Genomic DNA, 9210 nt, shown 5'->3' with positions numbered 1-9210 from the left:
TTTTGACACTAACTTGTTAATGAACAGTGAAACCTTTTTTTTTTGCATCTGAACTGCACAAGAACTGTACACATTAGAATCTACACACCAATTGTGATTTGAGATATTGTGCATCTCTAATATCTCTACTTATTAAAGTTAAAACTGAGAGAATAGTTGTGTTGTTTTTGTTGCTTCTCATTTATAAAAAAAACACACTTGCTCATGAACTATAATCACTTGTTATGATCATTTGTTTGCTAACACATGTACATAATAGATTATTATGTTGCAAGTGCACAGTAATTTGACAGTAAAGATAAAGAATACTGCAGAGATGGATGTGAGCAAACAGCTGTGCTTTTTTGCTTTCGTAATATAAGATTTTCTAATTTCAAAATAAAAGATGCAGTTCATCGAACATAATTATTCTCACTTTATGACTGGATTTCATTGCAATGAATTACACTGACTTGAAGCTAATTTAAACCGTCTGCATTGAAGTTTGATTGGAATTGACTGATTTGAGCTTGTAAAGTGCCACAGAATTACCTTTGTTGTAATTTAATTTGGTTAAGTTGATGTAAATTTAATTTAATTTAATTTAGACCAATATAGATACCGTACGCGGGAGATGAATGGGAACGTTTTGCATTGTAAAGTCCCTCGAGATGTGAGTTTATGTGAGTTGGCTTTATATAAATTAGACAGAATCAACTTCTCCTGACTTTCCAAACAATTCAGTGAAGAACAAGGAAACAGTCGACCATTGTAAAGACGACACCGTACTCTGTCTAATGTACTAACTATAGGTCTTATTAAACATCCATTAACCCCTCCGTGTCATATTGTTATCGAGTGGGCCCTGGTATTGCTCATATACATGTCAAACTGAATCCCTAATGGCAGCTATTTTCAGTGGTGCTCCCGAGGTACCTTTTAAGTGACTGAGATGGGAATTTGACAGGTCTGCTTCCGTGTGGAGCTCTGATTAATGTGGCCTGTCAGGCAGCCGTGGTGGCGTCAGATGTTTTCCCCAGACTGCCTCTTCGGCAGGGAACTTTTCCCGAACACATGACACACTAGACAGCCAGTCTTGTTTAGGAGTCTCAAGCAAGACTGAATGGGAACTGAGGGCTCCGATTGGTCTCTGGTCGATGAGCTGAGGATTGAGGCGGGTTTACTGGCACCAGAGGGCTCCAGAATGGAGATGCTACAGTCATTGCGCTTCCCGTGTAAACCTTTGTTTCTTTCTGTGTTCGTCTCCTGCTTCAGCCAAGGATGGTAGGCGGTCTAGCGCTGCAGGCGAAGGAGAGAGGCGAGAGAGGACATCCTTCACCAACAGCCAACTGCTGGAACTGGAGAAGGAGTTCCACTTCAGCCCCTACCTGCGACGCCACTGGAGACAAGAGATGGCAGCCAGACTGCAGCTCACTGACCGTCAGGTCAAGATCTGGTTTCAGAACCGCAGGATGAAGCTTAAGAAGGAGCAAAAGTATGGCAGGGCGACAGGTTTGTCCCAGGATTCCCTTTGTGAGCTGCACATGGGGCTTCCAGTAGCATGTGCTGTCAGAACTTCCTTCTCCTCTTCCTTGGAACCGCACTCCATGGATCACGCAATGCTCTCTCTGTTTGACCCTGCAGACATGTCCTATCTAAACTGCATGCTTCCAGCTGTTGTGAATGGTCCAACCCCGTCATGCACAAATACAGAAGGTCATCAGAAAGTTAGCATTTCAAACTGGCTCTGAGGCCCTATAAAGGCCCTCCCCTCTGTACTTAAACATATTTCTTCTCCTGTTCACTTTCAGCTACTTATAAAAGACTGGAGGATGTGTGAACAGCATCCCAGGAATGCCATCTACTCACCACATCCATTCACTGAAACATAAAATGAAACATTTTAATTAAACTATATGAGCACGTCTTAATTAAAAGAGAGCAGTGCAATATTCTTTGTGTTTATAGGCACAGCCAGAGAAGACTACATGTCAAAAAAATTTTTGAACTCGTTATACACGGCTATTCACAGCGCATTCCAAAAGTATTCATACCACTTATATATTTTTTTCCATGATTCTTTATGTACTTGGTTGGGTTTTTACACCAATATAAAGCAATTTACAGTTGTGTGGTTGAAAGGAAACAACACTTGGTTTTCAATTTAAAAAATTTTTTTTTTACAAAAAAATCTAAGCTCAATTAAATCTGAGAATCCAAAATAAATTACTCCAATTGCTGTCAAAATTAACATATTTTCCAAGTGAAGTCCACATGTGAGTAATTTCATTCTGTGAAAGCCTCAGAAGTGTGTTGGAGAACATCAGTAAACAAACACCATAATTAAAAGTCACACAAAACATAACATTTCTCCATAAATGTTGTGGAGAATCACAAAATCACAAAATTTAGGTTATGAAGCAATATTCCAAGCTTTTGAGGTCTTACAGAGCTCTGTCTAATCCGTCATCTGTAGATGAATCTAGATCTTCCTGCAAATCAACCAAGTTACGACCATCCACCTAATTGGTGGACAGTTGAAGTACAGCTCTAAATTTAGGTTCATCATCATCATCATCATCATCATCATCATCATCATCATCATCATCATCATCATCATCATCATCATCATCATCATCATCATCATCATCATCATCATCATCATCAATCTGATTTTATTCCCATTGTGTCTGGAAAATCATATCTTTATTCCAGACACACAAGAAGGTCTGTAGTAAAAAGATAAAACAAGTAAGATAATAATATAGAAAGATAAGAATAAACACATAATATAGTTCACTGAGTCACCAATAAATGATTACAGCAGTGATTCTCCAATCTTGAGGTAAATCTGACTGTCCTCAGTGTGGGATTTACTAAAATTGCAATTATATTATTGCATGACACAGATAACTTACACATGAATTTTTTATGTAACATTCCCGAGCACAGCTGGACATGTGGGTATAGCCTCATGTACTGTACACACATATGGCTACCACTACTTCATGTAGGCACTGCAAGTAGTAGCCTCATACCATCATTGTATGCTACATAAAGTTTCTGAAAACAAGCTATGTATTGTTTCATTTTAGTTCCACTGTACATAAATAAAATATGTTGAAGTGTGTGAGTGTAACATGACAAAATGTGCAAAAGTTTAACCCAAGTGTGAATATGCTTGGAAGCCCCGAAGTTACAGCAAGGAAATATTGCAGATATTAACTTTTTTGCACGAAGGACATTTTGAACAACTAATACTGTTTGTTTTTGTGTTATTTGTGTTGTTTTCCAAGCAAATTTGTTGTTTGAATATCACTAAGCGGTAGTATTTTTTCATAGCTAACTGTTTATGTGAAGTGTTCAAATTGTGAAATGAGGAGAACATTGTTCATGTTTCATTATTTTTTTTATTTTTATACAGGTTGTTATGCATTCAGTGAGTTTCCCCATTATTTTTGATGAATGTTTCCATACTGAACATGCTTAATAAACACATTTAGGCAAATTGTAATCATGTGCAGTGTTTACCCTGTTCATTTTTAAAGCCAAAGACTTAAAAAAAAAAAAACTGTATTTCCTAATTATGGATTCCCATGCCAAATGGAAAAAATGAGATGGATTATGCATTTAAATTAAACTGGGCTTTAGATTCATTGAAAACTTTACAGTATTGTGTATTCACATTGCACAATCCTTCCTCTCTCCTGCGCCGCTGCCTCAGAGTTTCCCCCTCCATTAATCATGGAGACAAGGCAGTTTTTCCAGCGTTCCAACCACAAGCTCAGAACCCACTGGGCACCATGACAAGATCTCATCCTGCCTCCTCCCTACCTCTCCCCGCCCTCCTCTCTTCCTCTAGCCAAATTGCAGCTCTGCAAGTTGGAGCTGGCCTCGCTCTCAGGGGGCATGTTTCGCCATGTAGTGTGCAAGCCCTTCCAACTCGCCACAGGGCCACGAGAGACCAATGCTGCCCAATCACCAATGACAACATATTATCTAAAAGAGCAATGTGCAGTTGTTTACTGGCATCTGCTGGGCCTTTATAGAGTGTGGAGTCTCAAATGCAAACTGTCATCAAATGTTTATTTTCCCCCAAATTCCAATGAGATAACAGTGTTTTTATTTGGCAAAAAGTGGGTCACGTATGCTCAAGGGTCTCCATGATTTCATAAGTCAAAGATAATAACTGTACCTGATGAAGGAGCTAACCTCCTCTTGCAATCGTGTAATGTGAGTCTGAGCATAAATATTGTAAACAAAACTGCACACAAATTGTGGCCATGCTGACAGTTTTATGTCAGTGGCCTTACTGTGAATGAGCTGTCACGGAGGCCCACTGACAGCTCCAAAACTGGGAGCGGTAAAGCTGATCCCCACTGTCTCATCTAATGACTTCCTACTCCTGATTCATTATCAGTCCCTGGATCACTTGTCATTTGGTAAATATTTGGCACCAGTTTGCGGCAGGTCTTTGTTGACATCTGGGGAGCTATTTTGTGAGCTACAACTGGGTGACTATTTAAGATCAAATGAAAAAAGTCTGTATAGAAAGGCGGTGATGGGAGGAAAGTAATAAAAGCCATACAAGAGAGAAGGTTCCGCGGTAGCAATGTGCTCACTCAACGAAGAGACAGAAAGGCAAGGCATGATGAGGAAGACAGAGCAGACTGTGCTAGATTCCTGAAATTCTTAGATATACAGATTGATTTATGATTCTGGTGGCTGCTGAGGCCCAAAAAGCCCTGTGCCTCCTTTCCCAAACATATTCCCCTTCCAGACACTAAAAACAGGAAGATCCACACACTGGTGTGCAGTAATTCCATGGACGGGGTCAAGGGGGATCCCCAGAGGTCAAGGAAAGCCTTCGCTCAAGGGCCCCAGAGTGACGGGGGACACTCTATGTCCATCTGAACATTAGGTTAGCTGGTTGTTCACACATTAGCATCTAAACTCATTATTTTCTGCTTACTCACTGGACTCCGTTGACTGCTTGACTTGACATCTGTTCGCAAAGGCAAAGACCTGCTAAGCCTATGAGCCCTACATGCTATTTTCAAGATTTTTTGGCTTTGGCGATAAAATACTTGTAGCATTTGGGGATAAATGATGCCTGTAGAAGATTACCATGAAACCAGTCTTGGTTATGGTTCATTGTTAATTTTAGAGGAATTTTTGACTAATCTTTTACTGCCTCCCAAAAAGCTGTTGTGAAATTGATTTGATTCTGGACATCAGAAACATTTAGAGGACCAAAACGTCTTTCTAAGCTTGCATGAAAACTGAGAATGAAACTGCTTATTTCAATCATTAAATGGAGATCATAAACAAACATAAATGAACAGTGACACTAGTGGCCTGAGTCAATGCAGGTATCAGTAAACAATTCTAATTTTGCTGCATATGCATTTTTGCATATAATAGGTATTTTAGAAGCAATGTTGGGTCACTGGCTTCTCCTACAGAAGGACATTGTCTTCTGCTTTGCTGCATTTTTGCCATAAATGTTCAAATAAAATACAAACTTAAAGATTGTAAACAGATTTTACCCCAAAATCTATTAATTCTAAGCATCATTAGGGTTGTTCTTTTTCACCACAAGCTTCATTTACTTTCATGTTTTTGTTAGAAACCACTATTCAAATGCACTCATTTACATCACCTATTAATCTAAATGACACACCCACTACACAATTGTTTTTAACTGGATGAACAACCTTATTCAGGACAAACTGTTCCAACCATGTGCTCCTAGTTGGTCTTCTATACATTTTCTTTTCTGAAACTGTAAAAATAAAAATAAAAATAAAAAAACAAACACAGCACAACAGCTTGCGGAAAAGTCATGACAAATGTTTTGTGGGCCGTAACTGGGTAGCATGAACTCAGTATATATGAGGACAGTTTTAATCAAATCCCACAGGATAAAAGAAATAAATAACAAAAACAAAACAAGCTGTGTTAGTCACAGAAATAAAGGTTTCATTTCAGGCAGAGCAATTTTATCCAATTATAAGCCAGTTAGGCACAATCCAACTATAGAGAAACCAATAAAAATACTCTGCATTTATGTATGTAAATAAGATATTTGAAATATCTGTCTTGTCCTTACTTATTTTTGCATTATAGTTAAACATCACACTTAAATGAGTAGTGATCATCACATTCTGACTTTTAACCAAATTAAACAAACATTTTAGGAAGAAGAAAAAAAGCATGTGGATATTTTAGCACCTACAACCTTTAATGTTGCGTTTTAAAAAGTTTAAAAAACGGATCATCCATCCATTGTCTTTATCCCCTTGTCCTGGTGGCTATCTCCAGCGGTCATTGGACAACACTTTGCTGCCCATGTTTTTTTGTATTGTTGAACCTAAATTTCAACCAAGATGACTTAAAAATTCTAATAATTATTAGTTTGTGTGCGCACCCCTTACAAAGGTGCCGCATTTCTCATTCATAAAACTCCCAATATAATATAATAATATATGTCGAGACAAAATAAATAAAGTCAGTAGAACCTACTGACTGTCAAAAGATACTTTTTGATGAAGAACATGGTGAAATAAAAAGCATGTAATTGTTCTTTGTCTTTATGGTATTTTCTTTTTTCTCTTTTTGTCTTTTTTGTTTGTAGTATTTTGTAAAATAGCTGGAGCGTTACCTCCATTTGTAAAAGATGTGCAAAACAGCCTACACAAAACATTCGAGAATTTTCCACTCCAGTTCCATGTCTCCTGTTTTATACCACCATTTTAAGAGTAGTAAAATACTAAAACCTGACCTAGTGTTTAAAAAAAAAATGTAGTGATGCCTGCACTAATGTGCTGCAGCCAACAGTGAGCATGTTTCTTTACACGCAGCTCTCAATGTCGCATGCAGCTCAAGGTTGTAAAATTTTCTATTAGATTGTTTAAATTCACTGAGGTGGCCCTTTCCTAAACACGACCACAGCTGACTGGCTGATATGTCTACAGTGGAGGGAATCCCCAAACTTTTATGTGGTCCCTTTAGTGGGCTTTCTTCTTTTTATGACCTGTTAACCTTCTCAGTCTTTTCCTTCCACAGCCGTTACTGCTGCCCACCACTCTCGCAGGGTGCTTGTTGCTCAAGATGATTGTTAAGTACCAATTTCCTGTGTCACCTTTATGGCTTTTATTTATTTGTCTGCTCCTTCGTGTGGAAGAGGAGCCCCAGCATCGCTCAGGTAGATGGATGATAACTCACCTGCTACGACTCATCCGTCTCGGAAATTTGACTTCCTGAATCTCCTACAACTGTTAATGTCATATTATGGCCCGGCATTATCAAGATCAATGGCTTTTTAAATGCTTCTCAGTTAAGGATGATCGGTGACAATAAAAAGGTAAGGTGGTGATGAAGGTGTCACAGCTGCTGGTGGAGCCAAGCGGTGCAGGACGGAGCAAGTCGCCTGCTGGAGAGAAGTTTTCCCTCTGAAGAACTCTGGGAAAATGACTGAACTTGTGAGAACACATGCTGTCAGCTAAATGTCACATGTTGACTAGTATCGAACAGCCGGGAAATATTCAAATCCCAATGGCTTCATTACAAAGGATCTGATCAATACACACTTTCATCTGGCTTAAACGGCAAAGAAATAAAAAGGGCAAGACTTCTAATGCGGACATTTGTGTCCATGTGCTGAACAGTACACACACTCAATGCTTATTGGAGGATCGTTTTGCATGAATTCCTTCAATGCAGTATGACATTAAGGTGATCAACTTGTGGTCTTGATTTCATTTGTGAGAAGACCAGGTTGCTTTCACAGTAGCGCACATACATATGGCTGCATTTTGTGGAGTCTGGTGTCTCTAATAATAATTACATAAGAAATAATAGTAACTCCATATTAATTGTTAATAATAAGGATTTATTAACAAAACTCTATATCTTCTCTGGGGGGTTGGGAGGGGGGTGTCAGAGAGGTTTCATATCTAATGAAGTGCAGTGATATCATGGTCATTACAGCAGGTATGGGTCATTTTAGGTTATGTGGACAGGTGCCAAATCCCACTGTGAAACAGAATTCACATCCCCATACGCTTGTCTGCAGAAGGAAGCATAACATGCTCTAAAATTTCCCAACAAAAGGTTGTTTTGACTTTGGACCAACACAAGCAAATGACAGAGTTCCTCAAACCATCACTGATTATAAAAACTTCACACAGGACATGAAGCAGCTTGGTTTAATCTCCCTCCTCTCTCTCCCTCTAGACTTTGATTCCACAATTTCTAAATAAAATGATAAAATAAAGTCATAATGTTTAAACATTCTACTTGCCAAAAGTTGAGTCGCTGAGCTTTTGTGGCTCCAGTGCTGTTGTGAGAGCAAAAGTATTGCACCATATGCAATAATATGCAAGAGTATTAAATACACCAGTGGGTTGAAATTATTAAATCTAATAAAGCAAATCTCCTTCCTATTGTTCTAGACTTCACTTATTATTTATTTACTTGGTAAACATTTAAACCATCTTTTTGCACTCGAAATGATAAACTAAGCATATTTAACAGCTGCAAAATTGACAACATTCAAAATAAGAATCACACACTTGATTCAACATTTCTCTGAAACTGTTTTTAACACAACAGCCTCTTTATAGGGCAGGATATATTGCGCTGTTAGATAAGATTGCATTATTTTCCCCAATTGTACCTAATAAACCGACAGTTTAGTACACATTTGTTCATACAAGTGGATTATTTATAATGTAAAATGTGAAATTATAACCTTTTAAAGTGTAATAATTCTGCTTTACAGTCCAATAAATGTTTTATCGCCTTCATCAAAACCACAAGCCCAGTAAGCTGCACCACAAAGTGTTAGCACGTAAAACACGTCTACAAATTGGACAGCGATAAAGAAAAACAAGTGTTTTAGGAAATAAAAATTTGATGAGTTTTGCGGCGATTGTTGCTATTATTAATGTGCAGCATGGGGTTCTTTGGGACAGTGGACACAGAGGAAATAAAGCTAATTGCGTGCAAACTTAAACATTAGACATTGCACATAACACCTCTTTCTTTATGCTGCCTTTATTAATGGAACTGGTGTTAAAACAGTTGTTTTACAGAGTTGTGGTTTATTAAATTCATGCTGTGCTGCAAAACATTAATTTTACTTTGGATTGCAAAGAGACTGGAAATGCGAGGCTCGGTTTTGGATTAAATGATGCACAAAAATCCCTCTGTAGGAGCTGCAGAGCT

Source organism: Gambusia affinis, linkage group LG01, assembly GCF_019740435.1.
Source record: "Gambusia affinis linkage group LG01, SWU_Gaff_1.0, whole genome shotgun sequence".
Classification (NCBI taxonomy): Eukaryota; Metazoa; Chordata; class Actinopteri; order Cyprinodontiformes; family Poeciliidae; genus Gambusia; species Gambusia affinis.
This window is presented reverse-complemented; position numbering follows the sequence as displayed.